The 25,543-nt window shown below is 45.0% G+C and overlaps 2 pseudogenes; both read right to left on the bottom strand.

The window, feature by feature from the left end:
* Positions 1 to 8,423, bottom strand: part of LOC142028034 (protein ELYS-like) — a 46,385-nt pseudogene extending 37,962 nt beyond the window's left edge.
* A 4,608-nt stretch (positions 8,424 to 13,031) lies between these two features.
* The window catches only part of LOC142028031 (protein ELYS-like), a 49,337-nt pseudogene continuing 36,825 nt past the window's right edge, over positions 13,032 to 25,543 (bottom strand).

Here is a 25,543-nt window from a genome sequence, read left to right as displayed (position 1 = left end):
AATGGTACCGTTAAGCCCAAGAGTTTGCACCAAGGCTCTCTTGACTGGATACTCTGAAGTGGCAGTCTGCACTAATGCAAGATAGAAAAAATACCGCCTACAAAGAGACGCTCCAAAGCTTCTCCTGAAACAGGATTACGCAGCACCTGACAACGCAAAAGCTTCGTTCCTCCGATTAAAGTGTACGTACCCTTCCTGGGAGAACAACTGCTTTAACCACTCTCGATATTCCAAGGTCGTACAGACAGAGAACACTTCCCTCTGCTTCTTCCAACCCAACCAGCAGTCCCGTTCTCTTCTGCCAGGAAAAATCCTTTACCACACGAATGGTGGGAGGCTGTTTCTTTACTCCACGGAAACGGTAAGCAGAGCGCCGCTCTCCCGTCACAGAGCTCACTACCTCCAGTTGAGGACCACACGCCAGCCATGCCAAGCCATTTCTCCCTGTAAGAGAAAAGAAAGCTGACTAAAGCAAATTTCCAATACAAGACTGAAAACAACTGAAAAATCACAGCCACTGCCCCTTTCCTTCACTAAAAGTACCCAAAAGGGAAGACCGACTTCCCTAGTTGTGGTCAATTATTCAAAATCACCCATGGAGATCCTCCAGCACTACCTCTTAATATTAACAACCTTATTATTTTGCATTTCTACTTGTCATTCCCGCACTGAAGGATTTGGACTGCTTGGGATGAAGATGACAACATATTGATCTAGAGACTTCATCCCATATTCGGCTTGTTTTGGCTAGAAATCGTCTAAATACATACGGGAATACGAGACTTAAAGCACACTTCAAAGATAACAAATCTAAACCAATTCATTTCTAGTTTATTAATTTTACTTGACACACGCCTACTTGGGGCAGGGATTTGGACGGCAGCAAGAAATTATCGTCAAATGGGCACTGCATGAGTACATCTGATCTTTTACACGGGCTGACGACAGAAAGAATTTAACACATTTTGTTTCACTGAACAAACTCGGAGGAAGTATTAACTCAATTACTGCACTTTCAGTCAGGTAGATGGATTCCACCTGGTCTAACAGAGCCTAGACAACCAGGTAGGCACCCAGCTAGCTCTACTTGCGGATCACCTAGAAAGTCAACTACCTAATCTGCTTAGCCACTTTCAGCAGCTCTCCCTGGGTACTCATCTGCACCCTGTTAAATACGTTGGAAATATGGCTGCAGCGCTTAACAGTGTTATCCTCTTCCTTTGCTGTTTGTATTCAGACTAGGAAAAGAAAAAGCGGGGGGGGGGGGGGGGGCGGGGCGGGGCGGGAGGGGGGTGCCTCTGTAACGTTGTAGAAGAACTAGTTCCGCATGTGGTGTTATGATGGTCATAGAGCTTGAGCTGGTACAAATAAATAGGGCCCAAAACAACACTATCACTTTTTTGAAAACTGCCTTTTATTTAATTAAAAATTGAGTGACCACAACATTGAGGAAGGCCCGCTGACTCAGCATGCTTAACTAAATTATTTTAATAGCACAAGACTGGTGAAGGTTGCTGTAATTTCAAAGTTTAACTATACTAGTTTTAAGGTTTTAATATTAGCATTTTTAATAGTTAAAACTTCCTTCCTGTTCTCTCGAAACCTGATGCATCTTAACAACAGCACCAGCCTGACACAGTCAATACTGTGACCCTGTGCTTCAGGTAACCTCCAGGCAATAAGAACTTCAGACCGAGACCAAATTTAAAGGAGAACGCTCACCTCCAGAAAACTTCCCGCTCAGCACAGAACCTAGGGGTTTCTCATCTTCCCCAAGTGCCTCAGTAGTCACCTCTGGAAACTGCAGCAGACTGCTCGTTACCTGAGCTGATAGGTCTCGCATTCTTCACTGTAAATAAAGAAAAAAATGCAAAAACAGACTCATGTCAGCCATAACTGAGATTTGCTTTTTGAGATTGACAGAAGTTTCATCAGTATGCCGCAAGTAATCTCCTAGACAGCTCCTGTAGCTCTTTTCCTTCAAAAAATGGCACTCGGGACAGTTTTTGATCTCACAGCAGAGCAAAAGGAGAATCCTTTTACTTTTCTAATGCCTATGAGATCACCAACAAAAAGCGACACAGGGGTATTGGTAAGGTCAATAACAGGAAAAAAAACAATACACCGAGTTCAAGTCTACTCAGAAATGCGAGTCTGTAGTAAGATGCAATCCGAGAAAAAGCGTATTTCAATTAGCGCTGCAGTAAGAGGTGTGAGGTTCCATTAGTCCTTGCTCTTGATTTTGTACCTCATTATTTATTGCCAATTGTCTTCTAGTAGATTTCAGGCATCGTTTGTGTCTTGTTCACTTCTTGTGTGTTTATTTTGAACTCTAAGGAATACTAAGTTCTTAACTACCTTCACTCTCAAACTCTTCCAGAAAATGTACCGTTGATGTTTCCGCATGACAAGCGATACAGACTTTCATAGCTCATCAGTTGGAAAGTAGTTTTCCATACACTTATCACCTGAACATAACACAGCACCTTAAAACACGGATTCTTTTCTACACTTAAATCCCCATATTCCTTATTCCAGTCCTTTCCTTCCTATTGCCAGTCCTTATCACATCTCTGCACTATTGTACAAAAACTTTGAGGCCTTTCAGTTTCCACACCTCTATCGGTGCTCCACAGACAGTTCACGTTTCACTATGTCAAGATAGATTTTTTTGGGGGATGGGGGACGGGGGACGGGGACTTAAAAGCTCAGGTGACTTACAAGATTGAATAGGAGGCTAAATAAGAGATATTCCACACACGTGGAAATACAAACTACTTCAGCTCACTACGTTTTGCAAGTTCTATGGGTTATTGAAAAAGCCTCCGGAAGACAAGACAGGTTCAAGCATCTCTTCAAATAGCACTGCTTTCTATATGGAGTCTCAGAAGGAAGATATTCTACGTAGCTCGCTATTCCTGGGCGTTACACATGCTGACCAACTCGGGCATCAAACAGAACCCTTACCCTATGCCACAAACCAGTACAGCCAGCCACTTCAATGGGCACACAAAGCCCATTGCATTAACTGTAGCACACATGTTCTCCCGCAAGCAAAGTTTTATGGTTGCTTCTTCCAGCGTGCACTAATAACCTATTTTCCTTACGGCATAGGAGGTTACAGCTAGTTCTGAAGACCAGACTCTGGGAGCAACACAAAGTTATTAAAGGGAAACGCTTATAAATAATACCATTTACACAGATTGTACTTCTGTGGAGAAAGGTTATGCTCTAAAGCCTGGGCATTGGAATCTACTATATTTCAGGTCACAAGCACTCTACCTGAGAACATGTTCCAGTATCTTCTGCCAGCATGAAAACAACGAGCGCGTGAAACACAGGCAGTGTAAGCCAGGGTCCCGCACTAAGCGCAAGTCAACCTTCGGAAAAAAAGGCTGCCGATGGCAAAGCCAGTATTGCAGGACGCTGCTGCAGCCGGCCAGCCTGACCGCCCTGCCAGCATTCACAACTAGCACAGGTCAAGTTCCAAGTGGGACAACTCATTTGCAGTAGTTTTCTCGCGTTTGCTTTTTGGTACTTGTCATCCTTTCACAGGGACAGCGGGATGAACTTTTGCACTGCATCCAGGGGCTCCAGAGAGTAAAAAGCCCCACAGTTTGACCAGCCTTCCGGCTCAGTTTAATTGTCACGATTTAATCCATATGTTTTATGAGTAACCCATAATACCAAATACAAATACAGATCTATTGGGTTGGTGAATAGCATCTCTCAAAGGCCTTCAACGTCCAGCTGTTTTGACAGGTGCCTTCAGCAATACCGTGATGCTGAATAAGAAAGGAGGAATGACCAGAGAAGATTATCACGGGAAGAAATTTCAGAAGAGGAAGAACAAGAGTCACCCTGCGTCACCCTGCCTTTGCCACTGCCTACCTGGACAGGCCAAGAGCACAGAACTTGGCGTGGCCAAATTGCACATCAAATTTTAAGATACTCTACTGGGGAGAGTTGAGCGTAAAAACAAACCACTCGCCACCCCAAACTCCCCACCAAATCAGAAAGAATTCTTCTCTGGTGGAAAGCTCACACCTTGACACAGTGTACTCCTGCCTACAGTACACAACAAATGTGCTTATCAGGCCCATACCACCGCTAAGAACCATCAAGTACGTAACACTCCCACGCCCGGACCATTCATGGAACTTTAAATTTAATTCCGCTGCAGTTATTAACTGCATAGAAAAGCACGTGAAAACGCTAGACCATCAGGCATGCCCAGGTTTCCGCCAGTACGCCAATGGCCGTTTGAAACATTTTGTTCCTAGACATCTGGCTTGGTAATATGGAACTAGGAAAATAAACTCCACAATAAAGCCTGAACTGTATATACAGTGACCTGGCTATCAGGACGTTTTACTTGCATCATTCTGCTAAGTTGAACCAAGGATTACTGGCAAATCCACACAGTGGGAAAATAGTTAGATAGAACTAGGTTAAAGGCGTGAAGCCTCTCCTTTAAGAGCGATATCCAACACTAACTGCGTTTCTGCTCTCTTTGAAAACAACAACTACAGTCACATTCCTCCTTCTGTCTGGTAGAAAACAGATCAGTGTAAAATGCCACAGGCCTACTCCATGTTCAGGAGGAAGCCAGAATCCAACCTCCCCGCTGTATGCTACACCAAAGTGGTCTGTGCACAAGTTGCCAAAATTACCGTTCTTCTTCACCCTTGCTACTTATGACCTCTAAACACCATGAACTGTTTCCAAAGAAAGGAACATGCCACAAGTCATAGACTGATGACAGATTTCTGGATTAAAAATCCCCAGGGGGAAAAAAAAAAAAAAAAAAAGAGAAATTACATGTTCAAGTGGAATCACATACAGCCAAGTCAGAGTTCTGCGATGTCAGTTCTGACTGACGGTAGTCCAGGAAAATCAAAGGCCAACAATGTTACAGGCTTACTGAAGAAAAAGCTAAAAATACGCTCAGTCGCAGCTGAAGATACGGTTTCACAAAACACGTTGCCTTCACTGCCGCAGGAAGAGAGGCCTTGCTGCCACCTCCCATCTCTCCATCTGCTCCTTTGTTCTACTGCTGTATTCCTGCGGCTTACCTTGCACTGACTTGAGCACTTTTTAGAGCACTTTACGAGCCAGGTTAACTGCCTAAGAAGATGGGAAACGAACCCAGAAAAGTAGATAGTTTTCCACCAGCTTAGAGAGTTAAACTGGCTGGCAGAGAGAACTAGCAAGCATGAAAGTTGGCACAAGGAAGGAGGCAGGACAGTGCGTTGGGAAGAAGGAGAGGGAATTCGTCCGTCTCCATTTTGTGGCAGTAAGCCGTTACGCTAGCTCATACACGTGTGAAACTACACACACAATTTGCAAGGAGAGCTGCAGAACCCTTTCCTTTTAGAAAGGACACCACCCGAGACACAGTCAGTCAACTTTTAACTCCCTCGTGCGCGTAGAGACTCACTGTCTCACTGAGAAAGGCTGCAGCTGACAGGCATCATTCTTTCATTCACCCAGATGTGGAAGCTAAAGCGATTTCAGGGAAGTGCTACCTGGTGATCAGAGAACGGACAACAGCGTGCGACACGATTCAGGTCACATTTTCCAAGGAAACAGGACACAGAGTGGGAAGAAGCCAAAGAAGAAGAAATGGAAGAAAAACTAAGTCCTTTTGAGAAACCAGCATCCACTTTGTTGAATAACAGCTAAAGATGACAATGACAGAATTTTTTGAATTATTATTAACGACTGGTTCAATGACATTTTCCCCAGAAAAGCAGGAGGCAGCTCACAAGCGCTGGAGGAGCAGTGGATGGAAAAGACACTTTCTGCACCTTAGTAGTCGGGTTCAGTGAATTTGCGCTTTGCCATATTTTACTCCAGCCGAAAGAGGATTTAGTGAGTGAGTTAGCAGGTGACTTTGTGAGTACCACCGGGTCATTTCTTTCCCACTTAGGCAGAAACACCCTCCCCGCCCCGATGCTTTAGGCAACCACCCTACATTTCATCCAAAGCCTAAGTTCTAGTCTAAAAAGCCACTAGCATAACAGAGACGGTCTGTATCGGAACTCCACAGCCAGGCTTATTTCACTCAAGCGCAGCCTACAGATTCTCTTGCAGAGTTTGTGCGGATGCTCCACAAGCCCAAACCTACAGCAGAAGGCAAGGAGAAGGAAGAATTTCAGCTCTCTAGCCCAACAACCCCCAACAGCTAAGACCATAGATTTGACTTCCCTTCAAAGGAAAACACAAACAAAACCAACACAGCTCAGAATTTGACACTGGAGCCAGTTTACCCAGCCACCTCCTATGGTTATTCTCTAACACGACCATACTTTCATTCAAGAGTCGCAGCCCCTGTCTAACGTGGCTAAGCTAGCAAAAGTTCCTAAAGTCCCTTCTGAACTTACGCTCTTTTTACATTGCTTGGCGTACCTGGACAGACAGACATAGGTGCTAAGTGTCTCAGCACAGAACACACGCGCAGCCTTCCTAAGAGAGGGAGACAGCAGCTGACATTTCCAGCATACCACACCGGTGTGCCATCGCCCCGGTGCCTGCCCCTCCCAGCACAAATTCTAGAATCACAGAATCACAAGGAAGAGAACTTCCAGAAGTTCTCTTCTGGAAGCAGGCGGCCTTCCAGAATCACTGGAGGTCATCTGGTCCAAGCCCCTGCTCAAGCAGGCTCACCTAGAGCAGCCTGCCCAGCACCACGTCCAGACGGCTTCTGAGTATCCAGCTCTGAAACGTACTTGGACAAACAGCAACCTGACAAGCTGAACCGCAAAAACATTGGCAACACGTGCAACAGGCCCAGGCTTTTGGTGACTCTCTCCTACCAATTTAAGTATTCTCTCCACCACACAGGTGAAAAAATACCACACCAGCAAAGGCTTGTCACCATTACTTCTCTAAAACTGTATCCAACAGCTTGCTGGGGAGAAGACTCAAAACTAATAGAAGCCCGATTAAGTTCATTTCACCGTCTTAAAAAAGCACACCCCGGGCAAATCAATGCAGGAAAACGAGCCGATGCAGTAAGTGGATGAGGAGCTGTCCTCAGCAGAACAGGGTCCTGTCCTGTGTGCCCAAACACCTGTGACAGCTGCCAGCCAAGACTGATGCCATCATCCAGACCGATGGGCCTAAGGCGGCACTTGAACTACCACGTTTAGCCGTACACCCTACACGGGGTTCAGCATTCCCGACAGAATTCAGCCCCTGAATGTCCCCTAGTTTTACCAAACACCATCAGCAAGCAATTACTAGAGCTGAAAGACTGACTCCACGCTTCCTTCTATTGGCAGAAGCTCCAGACCTCGAGTCAGGAAGAAATCAAGCACTTTTGTTTAAGTCAGCAACTTTGCTGCGTGATGCAGGCTTCATGCAAAAATCAAGAGACCCCCACAAAACGCGCGGGATTCCTGTAAAGCTCTGCTCTCCCCATTAAACCCAGCCCTCTTCCCGCAATCGATCGCCGCTCTATGCAGAGAGCCGATTTCCCAGCTCCTCTGTTTGGCAGTTACCCATGTTGAAGCAATAAAATGGTTCGTGAGAAGCAGCTGGGAGGGGAGCAGCGTATGGCCTTTCAGTGAAGGTGTGCCTTGAACGACTTATTCATCAAGTCACCATCAGGCCCCTTCTTTCCCAGAGCAGCCCGTCATGCACTCCTTGGCTCTCACGCACCGCCACAGCCTCCTACTGAAATGCTTCTGGCTGGCTAAATAAGTCATGTGAACATTGGTTGCTTTCAGAAACATGCCCAAAACTAAAAGGGGGGGGGGGTGTTGGGTTTTGGGGGTTTGTTTGGGGGGGGTTTGGTTTGTTTTTTGGGTTTTTTTCAGAAAGTGCAAAGAACACATCTGCCCCAAGTTCTAGGGTGTTCATCTCATGACTGGTTTTAAAGGGAAAACCTCTGGTTCTCCCTGTCAAGGACTTTGAAGTGACCCAAGCCTGAGCTGCTTTGACACGGCTCGGTACATTCACTGGCACCTTTTATTTCAGTCATGATTTCTCACAACTACAAAATGAAACCAAGAAACCGTAAGGTACTTAGAAGTAGACAGAATATGCTGTTATCTGAGCTCATGAGAGATTTGCTATTATGTTGTGGACCCGTAACCCAGGGCTACGTTATTGCCAGTTTACCCAGGCTGAAAAGCCCCTGGAGGGTCTCATCGGGGCACTGTTGGCACAGAAGTGTGTGAGCAACGAGTCTTAAAGATGACAAGAAGGGGAAAACATCAGAAGCAGAAGAGCAGAGGTTAAGGTATCTGCCCGCGATGCCCATTACTGGGAAACTCGCCTGAGCCACTGCAGTGTGCTGGTGCTCCCACTCCTTCTGGGCTTCCTCCAGCCAGGACTCCCACGTCGCCTGCGTGCTCCAGATCTGCCACTTGTTCTCAGCCAGCAAAAACCACACCTCTTGTGAACAGCAAGACAGCTTTAACCAGGGTACCTACGTGTAAAATATCAAGCCCCGTGAGAGACGAGGACCAGCAGCGAGGAAGCCATGCAGTGGGAGGCGGTCTGGCCTCTTGCAGAGCAAGCCCTTCCAACCCAAACCTCCTGGGGACCGTACGGCACGTGGGGACACAAACCCACCTCGCTGCGGAACAGCCGAGACGTTTGTTGCTGCTGTCAGCATCCTGAACTGGAAATGAAAGCTGCCATCTTCCTTGTCCTCGTCTAACCAGAAGGTGAGCAACAAAACACGGTGCCCAGAGCGTGCACAGGAGCCAACCCCCGCGAATCCTCCTCAGCTCCATTCCCACCGTACTTCTTCGGTGTTACAGATTACCAAAAATGCCTCCTGAGAATGTTCTGGGAAGTCAAAATCTGCTTGCTATTCATAGCTGTATTTATGCTGAAATACGTACGTGTTCCATCGGCTATTGGTCGCCCTGTGCTCCCGAGCCCAGCCAGTCTGCACAACAGTTTGTTATTTGCAGCCTGCGGTTGGTTCTCTTAGAAGCTTCCCACTGGGACTGGCATTTACCACTGCTTTGTTCCTGACCCGTTTTGTCCTTTTAAATATGAAAATACATAAAAGACAAAAAAGAAGCTGTTACCCAGACAATCCCAGCAAACGACAACGTTTCCAATCAAACGTGACTTTTGGTTTGGTTTTGTTTTGTTCTTTTCCCTGTTCGGAAATATCCCATGTAGCTCTGGAACTTCACAAGCGAAAAAGTCTCACAGCCACTTTGCTCCTTGGGTGGAAACATCTGATGCCCTCTCCTGTACCGCTACCAGCAATCACAGCCCGGTTTGGTTTTGCCCCTGCCAGCCCACGAAAACCCTTCTCTTCTCCAGCTAACCCTAACTTGCAGCAATGGAGCCATAGCCGCTCTGCCTCTAGTATGCAGGGCAATATGGGATGGGGTACTTCAAAACCACACCTCACCCACTGTAAGTGTGGGTACGGCAGGTAGGCAGGCAAAGGACAACTCCAGCTGCCCCTGCACGGAGCTGGCTCAGGCGTGGGGAGTTTGTTGGTCTGCGTTCATATCGGCACATGAAAGCAGTTCAGCTCTCTGCAGGACTCAACTGCTGCTGGAGACATTAAATCTTCTGCTCCTGACACCTGCGAACAGCCAGGCTGCTGCGGCTACAAGGTCACCGAGCCATCACCCGCTTTGGGATAATGGACTGGGGTGTAAGTGCCTGACCTCTTTTTATGGGAGAGGGAATAAGAAGGCATTAGTGCTGGAGTCCAGCAAAAGCCTGCCTGAAAGGACTGCAAAGAGAGCGGTTTTCAGTCCTGAGGCCCAGGAAGCGCAGGAGGAGAGCAAAGGGGAGCAGAGAGGGAACCTTCTCCTCCAGAAGGAGCTGACGGACTGGGAAAGTGGCCGGGAAAGCAAGCTGCTCCTGGGCAGGAAGGAATAGCTCTGTGTGGCACTATCGCTGGGATCTGGGATTGGGAAGCAGAGACGACAAATGCCTGGCAGCAGGCATCACTTCTATGTTCTACGTTTCAACCACGGTTGGGCTGTGGGACCCCAAACTACAGCTTAGTTTTAGAGGTGCTGTGTTACTGGGAAAGAAAGGGCAGGAAAGAAGCTCAATTAAGTCACACATATGAGGGAGACCTGGAATCCTCAGGAAATACAGTTACCTCTGTCGTACAACTTACCTGTAAAAACACATGCCGTTCGTTAATAAGGGTAAAGAATAAGCTCTTCATGTGCCGCCCCTGCCTATGGACAGATTCACCCTTTCTTCCTTCTGAGCTGTCAGTCCCGTTGAACTGGTATCTTCTGTCATTTTGCCCAGCACCTGACCGCAATGTGCACCAAGACCAGAAAGGGAAAACTTATGAAAGCGTACCTGTCAGCATATCGTAAGGTTGACAAAGTTTCTTCGTAACAGATGTCTGCTGGACTCAACGGCCGCAATCTCTAAGCATATGAAAAGTATTAACTGACATTAGATTTTGAAGGAGGGTTTTTAAAATAGTTTTAAACGCTACCAAAAACCAGACAGGGATTAACGTGGAAAGATAGACCATTAAGTCCCCAAATATAAAAGGAGAACCCAGGTGTCTTAGCAATCTGGCCATAAATTAACTCTTTCTAACACTTGTGCCAGAAGAGAAATGAGACAGAAAGAAAGATGAGAAGATAGAGGTGGGTTTTGCAAAAATTAATACTGAAGGCGCTCGAATCCTGCTAACTCTGCCTTAATGCTAGCACCAACGCAAAAAAAAAAAAAAAAAAAAAAAAAGGCGCAAAACCACTTTGATGGTCTTTGTACAAGTAGCAATTGAAGAATCTGTCCTTCAATTTGTTCAAAACATCTTTGATGAATTATGCAAGCTAGCATTTGAAGAAACCCAGGTAAGCTGTTTTGAGAGTATCAGCATTTACAGTCAACCTTTTCACATGTGCACATTTTCTGTTCGTATTCTTCCACCTTTCATTTAATTGCACTTCCTTTAAAAAAAATACCTCTTCCAAGATGCTGGAGCATACAGTTAATTCACCTGAGACAAGGAAGAACCTAGGGGAGTTTCATCTCATTTAGGAATGCAACCTCTGGTGCACGGCACAAACGATAATCTCAGAAGTTAGGGCAAAAAGGACTTGTTTCATAATGCAGCCTAGTTTTAGGTAGGTAAAGAACACGGGTTTTATATAAAACAGGTGCCTCTGAGTTTTATAGCTACATTTACCTATATGTCAATAAATTTTTACAGATATGCAGAAAACTCTTTCAGAAGAAACGGAGGTTGTATCTCTAATGTAGACAGAGATATCTATTTTGCGCCAGCCACATTTCTGTTCCGAAAACAGAAGTGCTCTCCATTTGAGTAACACGTTTAGTAGTGGCTAGAAGCTTTTGACCAGCAGAAGGGTTCTCCCCTTTGTGTTGCACAGGAAGCAAGCTTAACTTTTAAATTACACTCACTTTCACCAATGTCAGAGCCGCACAATTCTATTTCAATGGGCAAAGCGGGTTATAAATTCAAGAATCAACTTACCATGATGGTCCTGCTTCTTCCCCCCTGAGCAGACTGCAGGAGTCTCGTCAGGACCAAGTCCCTGTATGGGATGTGCACCACTCTCTTTCCTGTAGCAACCTCAGCCAGAGCACTAAGGGAAAATAAAGTGAAAAGTAGAAGCATGACTATGAAAAGCAAATCTGGGGGGCCGGCGGCAGGGAAGAGGCTACCAGATTAGAACCTTCCGTATATTCATGCTTAGGCACAGGCTTCAGTATGTTTGTGCTTGTGGACATCTCAGGCTTTATTCATTTAAGTAACTTCTTTAGCCAGACGGCAAGGAATCCTGAATGGAGGGAAAACTATTTTTCACCTGCAGAAATTTAATTTTTACTTCACAGGGAAGGATTTTTTTTTAAAAAAAGAAAAAGAAAACCAGCTGGTGACATTTCCTAATGTGGTTAGACTTAGATTTACCCACCTGCCTTCCTTCAACCTGTCTCCTTCAGATCCTTCAGAGGATTTTTGCCTTTCGCTTCCTGCCAAGTCCGCCAGATTTATAACTGGCTGTTTGGCGATGGCTTCGTCGAGAAAAATCTGTTAAAATACGGTATCAACAGCAGGAAAAATTACCAGATCCGTCCCTCAGACATTATGAAGTAAGATACAGAAAACGATACTCTGCAGAAACGCAGAGGAAATAAATAGGTTGCGACAGTTACCGCTCTTGGAACATCTGACCTAGGAAGAATTGCTGTAAAGACGAGAACCACAAAGGTGTGCCTCAAAGCAAACGACCTACCGCCTCTCAGGATGAAGCAGCAGACAAAGCCGCTCATCCCCTGCACCCGCAGAAAGGGGGTACGGAAGCACCGCTGGCTCCCAACCTCCCCCGGCTGCAAAGACGACGTCTCCCTCCCATCCCCGTCCCAGATGAGCCCGGGACTGGCCCTGCCTGCCAGGGCTGAGCAGCTTTCGGAGCTGCCTGCGCGAGCAGCCGTGGGGAGCTGAGCTCGCTTGTGCTCCAGAGACGGGTCACGCACGTCCGGGCCAGCCGGAGCCCCCTCCTCCTCAACCAGCCCCAGCCCGGGCTCGTCCTGCGTAAGCGGCTCTGCAGACCCCTCTCCAGCTCTGTCGACAGGGGACTTCAGCAAAAACGGTAGTTCTGGTGTCCGTCTCCCGAGGGGAAACGTTGGGGGAGCGAGCGATGATAGGAGCAAGGCCCGTTGTCCGGAGCAGAGCCGCGAGCAGTCGCCTCCCCCGGCCCGGCTGCTCTGAGGTGGTTCAGCCGCCCGTCAGCAGCAGCACCACGGTCACCCAGCACCCCTCCGCCTGGCCGGGGGCACACACAGCGAGGACAGCAGGATTCGGGCCACGGTGACCCTCTGGGGTCACGTCTCTGCCACCGCCGCGCTGCGGCCTTCCCTCACGCGGGGTCGGGGAGGTGCCGCAGACTGCCCCGCGCTTGTGCCGCGCCCTGTGAGCTTGCTCGCTGCAGGGCTGCTTGTTAGCGCGAGCCCAGGAGTTCTGCAGAGCTTTTCTCTCAACAGGCCAGATCCCCACCAGAAATCAACACCTAGGCTATTTCGGATTAGTTACATGGGAACCGATGAAACTCCAGCAAATAAATGGATTGCACTGACAACCCTGAGAGTTATCTGCGGCTTTATTGACACACTAGGCATGTTCTTGTAATACGATCCATTACAGATCTTAATATTGCAGCACATTTTGATGGGTTTCACTCTTCAAGCATCATAGGACTGCCACCAGGTCCTTGGGGGAAGGCCTCCTCCTCTGTGCTCTCCTCCAGTGCTAATCGTCTCTTTCTGCCCCGACGCCCTGTTCCTGCTGTAGTCCTGGGTGTGCTTGATTCCTCGTTTGGCTGGGCAGCTCTTTGCTCAGGAGCATCCGTTTTTTCTGGTTTAGCATGTGGGACTCCTCTTATTCTTCTGAACATGAAACAACTAGAGTTTTTACTTACTGCTTCTTTCACAATTTGGGAAATCCTAGATTTATTTTTTCTCCTCGACCTCAACAGAGGGGGTGAAAAGACAAATTGAGAAGACAAGTCCGGGTCTATATCCTTAAGCTGCACAGGATGGTCTTCTTTTCCAGCTAAAATGACAAGGCATTCTTAACATTCATGTACGTTATACATAAACGACGGTGACATTAAATTACAGCTAATAATCAAAAGCACAATAGATTCCTGACATAAAAGGTCCAATTGGGTTTATAAAAAATGTGCAGGTATTCTTCGCCTAGTAACTGCCTCTTGAGATCCATTCTTTTACATTATATAGTGAAACAAAAATAAGCCAGTGTAGCCATTTTACCTGCCCTTACATAATGAAAGATACTATGCTCAAGAGGCATCGACAGTCCTTACTCATCTCAAAAAATATTTTTTTATCATGTACTCCAATACAAAGAACCCCATGAGCAGTGACTTCACTAACAAAGTATATGCCCATGAAAAACAATCCTATAACTAAACAGCTGTATAGTTTGTTGCAAGTTGCAGCTCATGTTAAGTTAAAACATTAACAGAATTTGAAAGCATGTCTCCTTTATTTCTCCACTGGGGGGAAGTGATGACAACCACATATTAAGATATGTCCTCCAGTTTTCAAAACAGATAGACATTCAGCTCATGACAAAAAATTAAGCTTAAATTTCATTTCAGTGTACTCAGATCAGCCTCCTCTCCTGTCTCCACCACAGCTAGCCAGGCAGTCATACAGAGTTCAGAAAAAAGATGAAATGCCTCTTTCCCAATTTTTTATTTCCTATGGTTATACTCTTACCATACTTAAAGCCATCCTCACAAGCTGTTTTCTGTGGTTTACAAAACAGCAATATGCCCTATTTTGCATATAAACATAGTGCACCTACCTTTACATTTCTTTGTCAGCTTTGTGAGAGGAGGAGAGAAAAGGAAGGACTCTTTTTCCTCAAGAGACAGTTTCTGATGCATAGAAGTTTTGCGGGATCTGGCTCTTGTAAAACGATCTGTTAAAGCATGTCCTGATGGGTTTCTGTCTTCAGGCAGCAAAGGACTGTCACCAGCTCCTTGGGGGAAGGCCTTCTCCCCTGTGCTCTCCTCCAATACTGACTGTCTCTTTCTGCCCCGATGCCCTGTTCCTACTGTAGTCCTGGGTGTGCTTGATTCCTCGTTTGGCTGGGCAGCTCTTTGCTCAGGAGCATCCGTTTTTTCTAGTTTAGCATGTGGGACTCCTCTTATTCTTCTCTTAGGAGTATCGAGGATTCCCACTTTCCCACCTGCACACATGTCTTCCTGAGCAGAGAGAGATTCTGTGTCTGCCAGGAGATTTTGTGCCTGCTTCCTAGCACTTCTCCTCGGAGTGACAGGAAGTTTGAATTCTGTTTGAGGAAGCGATGATTTAGACAGATCAAGGTCAGAATTTTCTGAAACTTCTGATGAACTCATCTTTCTTCTTCTGCCTCTTTGAGTTGCCACCGGTAAAAGGAGTTGGGCACTAGGCTGCACCTCTTGATCCTTGACAATATTTTCCATAAATTGTAAATTAACGCTTTTCAGTTTTCTTGCACTTCTGCTGGGACTGACTGACGTTTTTATCTTATGACCCGTGTCAGTCTGGCCAGTTTCTTGACCTCCTGCTGAACTTTTCCCTCCTCTAGTCCTTTGGGAAGTAGCAGAAGCGATAACGCTACCTTCAGCAAGAGAAGTTTCCTCATTAGCCTCTCCCAAGAGTTCAGCTGCAGCTTCCTTCGCTCTCCTTAATCTTCTTCTTGGAGTAGCGGCTACGGACTGTGTAGGGAGGGACAATGTTTGTCCATCAGAAAGGCTGCTTTCTACTTTTCCTGCAGTACTTGGTTTAGGCTTCCTGCCTCTCCTAGGAGTAACAGGCATCACAAGCGTTTGCTCCTCTTGAGCATTTTCTTCCGTTTGAAGACTAGAAGTCTCAGGTGCTTCTTTTGTTCGCCTGCTACTTCTCCTAGGAGACAGTGCAAACAGACCTGGTTTGCCTGTCTTCAGTAGCTGCTGAGTGCCTGCCGATGGAGTACTTAGCCTTCTACTCAGCTGTCCCCTTGCACGTATTCCAGGAGCGATGCCGTACTCTACTTGACGTACGCTGGTTTCGTCTTCCACTCCTTCCGGCACAGTTCTTAAGGGAGCTTTTGCCTTCTGGAATCCAGTTACCTTCTTACCTATGGTTTCATGAATAGATTGTTCTGCAACTTCAGATGTAAATTCTTTACTTCTTGTGTCTTTGATTGCATCCGGTAAGTTCTCAGCAGTAGCTGCCTTAATGGGTTCAGGCACATACGGGAGCGACTCTGCAATATTTTGAGATGCCTGATCACTAGTTACAGTGGACACCGACTTGGTAACATGTTCTTGGTTTTCAGTATTGCCTAAACTGTTGACAGGTTTTTCCTCTGTTGTTGTGCCAGCTGCTTTAGAAGCATCTACTAATGTAGGGTCTCCCATCTCTGCTTCACCTTCTTCTCCTTCCAAGACTAAAGTAAAATTATTCTGAGATAGAAAAAGCTCTCCATCTCCCTCAGCTGCATCACATTCACCATCTCTGTTATCAGGCAAATGACATGCAAACTGTTGCTCTGTACTATCATAGCTGTACTGAAGATTGCCTGAGGGATGTAGTTCACTACATGGTGATGTTTCAGGTGCTTCTTCTGAGGTTTGTGCCTTAACCGCACCGTCTTCAAGAACCTAAAGTTAAAAAAGGTCTCTTAATGCAGTATCAGTTACCAAACAGACTAACTTCAGGCTGAGCTAGATGAAGCTGAGGACACTGAAATGCTGCTTTTCCTTTCCGATCACCACCAAATGTAAAGTTAGAAACATACCATGTACTCTCTACTACAGGTAAAAGTTTATGCGTTTAAGGGACAGAGAACAGAGTATCCCGTGTATGCAATCACATGCTCCATTTCTGATACTTCTGTTCATGACTAACGATTTGCCACCACCCGTGAACAAAGTGAGCAGTTTTACAATACAAGCTGTACACCCAGCTGGCAGTAATCATCACATTGCAGTACTTTCCGCACTGACTACAAATCCACACAGAGTGACCGACTCTGCATCTAACGGGGCAAAGTACAACGATGTCCCCCAAGCTTAAAGTTTCGCTCATCATAGGTGTCACCGCAACACTTAGTCAAACTGGCCAGGTATCACATCGCACAACTCAACACCGCACTTTAAGGAATCACTTGGATTGCAGGAGACAACACATAGATTCTAAATACCTCCATCGCAGCCTTTGTAGCTCCCCGTACTGAGCAATTATTCTCTCCTGCTAGAGCCACATGAGACACTCAAGCTTTTATGCTGAGAGCAAAAGTAGTCTCTGTTATGTATTTCAAGTGACGCAGGTGGCCAAGGTAATTTAATCAACGCATGCAGACCTTTGCCCAACCCTCTAAGTTATAGGGCTAGCCAAAGAGGGCAGAAGGAGGAAGCCACTCAGCGGGAGTCTCCATAGAATCTGCTTATTTTCTTGCCTCCTGCCTTGCCAAAAGTTGCTAAAGCATCATCTTTGATCGTATTCTTAAACAGTTGTTCAACCCTAAACAAGACCTGAACGACATGCAGGAGACCTCGCATAGGACCATGCTGGTTTCAGCAGCCCAAGGATATGCAAATTTTCAAAGTCCTCAAACACTATTGGAATTAGCCTGGCAGAGAAGGGGAAGATGCGGGAAGATTTCTCCTCCCTAGGCTGGCTCCCCAAGGAGAAAAGGTAAAAAGTGGAATCATTAACAGTCTCCAGGCGATGGCACCCGAAGGACGGAGATGCCCCCCATAGGCGGGCTCGCCGAGGAAAAAAGCTAAAAGCTGTAATTACTGATAGTTTCCGATGGATGGCTCCCGAAGTACGAAGGTGACGGCAATACCGAGTACAAATACCAGACTAGTTTCACGACCACCAGCAATTCTACCCTGTCATAAGCCGGCGTTACAAAGTGCAACGACAGGGTAACTCCAGCCCGGTTCCCACCGGCCATTAACAGCACGGCAGGGAGCACAGACTGCAAGCGAGGTATTAGCGCAAATTTGAGAACAAGTGCATGTAGTTGCGCAACACGCATCTAGCAACATGCCACGCTTCAAAGCTAAATTCGAGAAATACTAGTCATAGAATCATAGAATCGTAGAATCATTTAGGTTGGAAAAGACCTTCAAGATCATCGAGTCCAACCATTAACCATGCCCACTAAACCATGTCCTGAAGTACCCTGTCCACTCACTTTTTGAATATCTCCAGGGATGGTGACTCAACCACTTCCCTGGGCAGCACATGCCAATGTTTGACAACCCTCTCAGTCTGCATAAACTTTCCTTTTATGCTTACAAATCTACGACCAAGAAAGTAGTAAGTAGTTTGTCCTAAATTCAGTGAAGGTAGACAAGCCAAAAAGACACGTTTACGTATAACTCAGTAAGAACCACTCATAACGAAAGCAGGAAAACCTTCACTCTACTGCTACAGGAATGACTGCAGCAGCTTTGTGACCGTCTCACGTACCGGCTCCCTTCTTCCCATCACAAATTCTCCATTTACTCCCATAAGTGAGTGATTTATGTATTCCCAAGTCTATAATCATCTTCTCTAGAGCGTTGTCCTAAACCCCAAAGCCGAGACGAGCGACGTAAGCGACTGCCTATTCAACTTCATCTGAAATCTGCGACACCGAAAAGCATCTTCTGTTGCTTGAGACCAATCTATTTGTGCTACGCCTACCTTTCAGTTTGTATTTCACTCTAACTATTACTAATTCCCGTGAGTACAACCCTACAGGAAATCGACAGCATACTCTATGTGGTACTTAGAGGACATCCACAATGAATCCAAATCACTCATCGGCCCCAGCAGAAGTGAGAACAATGGGGAAAACCTGCCACAACTGAGGAATCTCTGGCTCTGATTTTCAGCCCTTGTGAACAACCTTTTAAAATTCATACTTTACAAAGATGAGATGTTAAAACCCCCGCATTTTCACACGCACACAAAAAGAGTTTTAGGCAGCTGGAAATATCTTGACACTGAAATTAACTCATTACTGGGAATTCTCTTTATGTTAATAAGGAACAAATAGCAAAGGATCTAAGCACCCAAATCATTCTGAAAATGAGTTTGGTTCCCACGCCATTTTGTCATTTGGTAAACGGCCTCCGGTATTGAAAAGCTGCACTCCCCAACTTTTCTTATTGTCTTTAACATTAAAACTATTTCTTTTTTTAAGTCAAATAAGAAACATTTACAGTCTAGCAAACCAAATGAAGGCATGGTGATTTTAAAAAATATTTAGGCGGGTTTTGGCACTCCTACAGCTCTCAAAGGCCCAAGTCTTGACAGGTTCTATTCTGTGTTATCGGTACAGCAAATGCGTAGGAGAAAAACCTATCTGCCCTTACCCAACGAGGTTTGGACTTGTGTTACCCAGCTAAAGAAACTGAGACGGTTTTGCATGCCTTCTAATCGTCAGTTAGACAGGACTGTCCTCAATTTGCAAGGTGTTTTCTCTTTAGTAGAAAATGGGGAAATAGTTTACTTACATTAATTTCCTCAGTTTTAGGAAGATTGTTAGAAACAGTTACTTCTTCCTGTGGAAAAGGAACGTTTCCTTCATCTCCAGCTGCTTCTGGGTTACGTTCTTCAGGTAAATCCACACACTTCCCCTCAAGGCAATTTTCTGAATGAGTACTGACCACTTCCTCGCTGTCAAGGATACGTATCACAGCTGGAAGAGATTTATATCATTTTAACTTAACTGCTCTATAAATGAGATGCGTTTAAGCAACAGGAAGTAACAGAGGGAGCAGGAGCCAAGAATACAGTTCTCCATCCTGCCACATACATCGGGCTTTCCCCAAACGCTAGAAACCAGAACCATCTACCCGGCAGCTAGTAATTCTTCACAGCCTGAGTACTGAGGGATGCATCATCTTTCAAAATAGTAACTCAAGCAGCAGATCCCATAGCACACAAATTAGTAGTGGTGTACAACACCGAAATACATAATGATCTCTCCTTCTAATATTTGACATTCTACCCGTTTTCTCAGTACCTTTATCCAGAACAGGAACATTGGCTATGCATTTTCTACAAGGACTTTCTCTGAGGAGGGTATTCTTCTCTCTACAGTTTAATGAAAGGTAGCAGTAACATGCTAGTACTACTTCAGTCTGAGACACCTGTAGCGCTATGGCAAACTGCATGTTTTACTTGAGGCCTTCAGCTGCCTTAACTCACATAACATCTCCCACATACTGTACGTACATTCACCCTCTGCCTGCAGGGATTCAGAAAGCTGTGGGTTTGTTGCAACTGGTATGGCTTTTTCTTCTGATGAAGAGGACATTTTGGACTCCTGCTGGTTTGCTTCACTGCATGAGCAGAAAGAGAGAAATCCATCACAAAGCTTCAAAACAAACCTTGAAGAGCTTTACAAATTACTTTCTCACTGTAAAGTCTTCCAGTTTCCAAACAGAAAAAAACTAAGGAAAATGAGAAATTCCTTTACCAACACATCGACATTCAATTCCCGACTCATCTTGTGCAACGAATCAAGTACTTAACATTCTTCCCAGCTATCTCACACTGGATAATAACATAACAACAGAGTTGTATTAAAGAATAATATATTCTTTGTCTTCTGTAGAAAGAGTGCAACTGCCATACTCGAGGTCTAGAACCAACTGAACAAAAGTTTGTGCCACTGTAAGTTACCACTTGAAATTAAGGGTTATTTCATCGCTAACGTCTCTCACTAAGCAGTTGCAGCTTTTAAAGTACCTGCTGAGAAAACTGCTTCCCTTTCCAGAAACAAACAGGTGCTAATTGACCACACACAGAAAATAGAAACTAAGTGTATAAATTACTGCCAGAAAGTAGTCAAGCCCCACAATAAACCCACTAAAGTTACAGGAATCTCAGGTGTAATTTGCACCGACATAACATTCAGACAAAAGCAGGGCTTCTCTTCACAGTACCTGCTTAGTAACCCCCTCAAACTGTAAAAAGGTGCATATAGCCTGCTGAACAAAATCCTTATCCCGCTACTTTGGGGTCTGCAATGATTTGAGAAAAAAAGGCTCAAACTGACAGCTCGTCAATTTGACTTCTCTTCATGCCACATTAGTTCTGTCCACAGACAGAAAGGAACAGGAAACCTGTTGTATTTAAGAACACAGGAGAGAACCAATACCAGCTCAAAAATCATAGTTTTCAAACACAGGAAAGCCAGCAGTCACATGTTGTGTGAACCTAAAGGTGTATCTATATTTCATAAACTTACCCTTCACTTGCAGTCCCAGAAGTAGCAGCCTCAGCAGCTTTAAACAACCATTTACCATCCTCAGGAAGGGTAAGACGGTCAGCATTTGATTCTTCCACAAATCCTACAAAAACAGACAGATGGGTGACTTCCCTGTTGCACTTAACATCATTTCTTTCAAAATGCTCATATGATTTTCAAGAGAGCCGTAACGCATTTCACCTAGGATGGTGATCTAACAAAATAACGCTACCAAGACTTCAACTGCACAGAAGGTCTGAGTTCTTCTGTCCAGTAAAACCAGAAGTCTGATGCATAGTTTCCGTCAAGAAAACAACATGGCCATTGACATTCTGTTTACAAACTCAACTTGATATGTTACTGACCTAATACATAAAAACCTCAGGAAACATCCCTCCTTCTTAAAATTGGGTCAGAAGTTTTTCTTATTTCTCTTTGGATATTTAACTCATCCCAGCAATGCTTCTTTCCTTTCCTGATTTCGTTTCCCCTCTTCTACAAGAATGCATCTAAGGTCGTCTCCTGTTCTTTTCTCTAGCGGTTGACTGGTGGTGTTGAAACCCAACTGCTTGCTAGCCTGTTTTTCTCTCAACAGGCCAAATTCTAGAAACACCCTCCTCCTTTTCTTCTTTGTTTCTGCCATCTGCTTCCTCCAGATCCAACAATTACCTTTGCAGACAGTACGCAGGACTGGGATAATTTTGCTAGCTCAGCCCAAACAAGAGCTATACTGACTGCCCCCTAACGCTTCCAGAGGACTGAAATTGTACAGAACTGTTTGTACCATAGTCCGGCAATGACAAACTTTCTTCATAAGGTTATTCTTTAATGATTAGGACCTTATCATTGTTTTTAAGGAAAAGCACCCTTGATTTCTTGTCCAAACACAGGGCAGCTAAAAGCAGACAGGCAAATGTTTTGACCTATCTTACTAGAAACACTCAGACCTGGAGAACCCCTTTTACCCATGTACACGGAGTCCCTGTCTGGGCACTGCTCTTATTGAAAAAGAAAAGGAGCTGAGGAGCTTCAGGAGCAGCAGTGACTCTCCAGGATCCTCCGGAATCATCTCAGGCTTAGGACTGAATCAGGCTGCATATGATGCACTGATACCGGAGTACACGCTCCCCGCTACAAACTGTTTCGAGACCTCAGACGCAGAACTCCGACACTTGCATACCTCTCCCAGGAATAGCAAACTTTTGTTCTAAGGAGCTGAGCGGACTGAGCTCTGTTTGTCCAATCCTGACTGTAGCTGTGTTTACACATCTTCTCCCTGTTCCTGCACCACTGTCATTCCCAGCTCTTCATCACTGCTCACCACCTAGTGAGCTACATCTCTTCTAATCTGCCAGCAGACCTGCTCATATGAACACATCCTCAGCAGCTGCACTGGCTTGAATGAGTTGAATTGAGCTGAATTACCAAAGACCAGCTGAAATAGGTTTGGAAAAGGCTGCAGAAGCTGTTGAGCCAGCAAAAGGAGCAAACATGGCTGTAATGAGAAGCAGATACACAAGCAGACTCACTTCCCAAAGAAAACTACTTAACTGAGCACTAACGAGGGGGGTAAAAAAACAAAACAACAAAAAATTACCTATCTAGTCAAAGCACGCCATAGGCTAAACGTGCTGTAAAAAAACCTGCAGCCTACAGAAGTCCCCCTAAAACAGAACCAGAAGCCTAAGTTTTCAGCTTGTACCCCTCTCAAAACTCCCACAAGTCGCTGCTGCCTCTCCGCTGCAATTACACACAAGAAATGCCAGCCAAAAGCAGTATACATGCAGAATGTCCACGAGACCTAAAAAAGGGCTCAAAACACAGTGGCAATTTTAAAAGCCTAGGACAAGGAAGTGCCTCGGACATTTGTGAATGCTCATCATGGACTGTTGCACCCGTCAGTAATTTAGCCTTTTGAAGACATTTGAAAAATGCAGAAGCTTAGGTTATCATAGCAGGAAACACACCAGCTGCTTTTCTCAGTTCTGATGAATCTGGTTGTCCCATCGGGAAGGGTTTCTCTTCAACTATTTCACTGTCTTCCTCCTTCTCCAGTTCTTCAAAATCGGCAGTTTCTTCAGCGGAAGAATTAGCTGGATTAGCAGCTATAAAGATGACTTCATCTTCAAAATCGCCAGGTGATTTTGCATCATGATACTCCAAAGCAGCTTGGTCTGACCTGGCAGAGAAGTTACTGTTTTCTTTGCTGACATCCGTTTTCTCCAAACCGTCTCCAGACTCTTCCACTTCAGCACCACCTTCCTCGGGATTGCTCAGAGGAAACAGAGCTGGTTTATCTCTACTTTCCGACCAAGCATCCTCCACCACTCCGTGATGATGCTCAGATGAAACTCCAGATGGTGCTTTGTTATCTTCCGTTACCTTTATTTTTTAAAAAGAAAGTTCACAATCAAGATCACACATATGCTTTTTGTCAAAGCAAGACAAAAAAAAAGAACAAATATATACCGATATTTGTCAGTTTTGCAAGTGTCGCCTTAAGCAAGGCGCTACAAAATTAGTTCTCATGCTAGCACTATCTTAGCTTTTAAAGCAGAGTGTAAAAACCAATCCCACTGTTGACTGCTTATTGAGTTTCCACAACCTTGGAGAATTAAGATGAAGTGGGCTTTGTAAGTGCTTGCTTACCCTGTCATCTCAAGGCTGTTCATTGGGTTCACTACTGTGTTTTCAAGAAGAGGGAGCTTTGCATACCTAAAATCATAACTCCAAGATTTCTCTTTTTTTATGCTTGCCTTTTCAGCTTGTATGCACTACTAACATATTTTAGCGTTCACTATGCCTGTGGCGTGGAACAAGTAAATTAATCCGGCCACACTGCACTATTACTAAGAACTTCCTACAGGAGAGAGAGCCTCTTCTTACAGTTGACTAGCTCTTTATAACAGGCAATAACAGGTACGATAAAAACAGGTTAAGACAATTTGTTAGTACAGGTACGGAAAGCTCCTCCAGGTAGATACTAGCTTTGGAACATTATTTTGGCAACTGCATGACGAGCTGAATCAGGGAAGCCACCTGACAGAACAAAAGGAGGAGCAGAAGGGGGCAACTTCCAGGTGGACAGACTTCATTTGACAACTACACAAATGCTATCGCTGGTGCAAGGCAAGAAGCAAAACCAAGAACTTTAGGGCTAGAGAAGAGACAGCCATACAGCTCTCTTCATCGGCAGTCTATTTTTACCATAGCTTAAGGAAACCCAGGCCTTGCAAAAAGAGAGACTGAGAGTAAATGCAGCTCATGACTTTTGTTGCTTTCAGAGGTGTTTCATTCACAAAGCTTAACGAACCCAAACAACTGACTCAATCTGTATTCCTTACCCTCCTGCCATACCACCATTTCAAAAGGTATAGCGGGAAGCTGCACACATGCAATTTGGAACAATCACAGCGCCTAGTGATGCTGGAGTAAAAACCACCAAGGTGGCTGGTATTTGTTAAGAATATGTTCCTGCAGGCAGGTGATGTTACAGAAGGTCTAACATAACCTTTTTGGACCAAATTCAAGTCTGCCGTTCTGATTTGCTATTCCAGTTCTCAATATAAGGAGTATTGGAAAACTTGAAAAAAACTAAATCAAATCACAGTCTGTAAAACTATAAAGATCACTAACTACAGGCCAGCTTACCCCAACAGTCCATTTTGCATTCAAGTTCTCTTCCCTGAAAGATACTCTACGCTCCTTTGCTCGTAGAGGAGGAGGTAGAGATCGTCCTGGAGATGCAGAAGGAGTTGCTAGGGGTGTAGTGCGAAGGCTGGATCTGGGAATAGACCGAGGAGTAAACACAGGAAAACCAGAAGCAGCTGTGGCCAAAACTTTTGTTACTGTTGATAACGGCTTTGGTCTTGCGACTGTAAAGCAAGAGGGGAAAAAATATCAGCCTTGTGTGATCAAAGTCGTGGTCAGTTGTCCATTGTATTTCCCTCCTCTAAAGAATTACCTTCTCTTGAGACCGATGAAGGCAAGTGGTAAGGCTTGGCTCTCTCTCTGGCCAGCTTCCTTTGAACTCTAGGAAGGATCTTGCCACATTGGTGCAATGTAGAATTCCTGGCAACTGCTCTCTCTCTCAAGCCAGGCTCACGATCATTCTGATGAACAAAAAGCATAAAGCAAGAAGGTAACTGATTACAAGAAGTTCACTGCACACAACTAAAGTATTAGTTCAAATTAAACCGAGTTTGTACCAGCAGAGAGGACAAAGTTTAGCCTCTGCACTGCTGTTTTTTCCAAAGGGACAAAAAACTTAATGGTATAAAAACCATGCATTTTATGTTTCTTATGAATCTACTGGCTTCTTTCTTCTTTTTTTTTTTAATTAATGCAACATAAAATGTTAGCGTTCAAATTAACTTCCTGAAGAAACAAGGATATGGCATCTTCTTGTCACAAGCATCAATACGTAGAATCCCTGCAAAAAGCCATCACTGAATTTGACAGAGACTGACATCGCTTAACTGGCATCACTTACGTTGTCATTCCCTTAAGTGGATTAAGAAACTGAAGCATATACATTCTTGCTTGTCGGTATGCAAGTCAAACTCCACAGAGCTATCGAGCACTTAGACAATGAGATGGTTAAGCTACAAATTGCATCTCTAAGGATCTATGTGTACTCAGAAGTCCAATTTTTAACTTACACTCGTTTTTATTGCATGGAACAAAGTATTTCACAAAGCTATGGGACAATGTGCGTACGGCAGTTAACTTAGAACTAAACTTTCCCTCTTCAAGACTGTTCCCAACGTCCTGCATCCAAAAGGATTCTACGTCCAATAACCA

Source organism: Buteo buteo, unplaced genomic scaffold, assembly GCF_964188355.1.
Source record: "Buteo buteo unplaced genomic scaffold, bButBut1.hap1.1 HAP1_SCAFFOLD_110, whole genome shotgun sequence".
NCBI lineage: Eukaryota > Metazoa > Chordata > Aves > Accipitriformes > Accipitridae > Buteo > Buteo buteo.
Note: the sequence above shows the minus strand (reverse complement) of the source record. Positions and strands in the feature narration are given on the sequence as shown.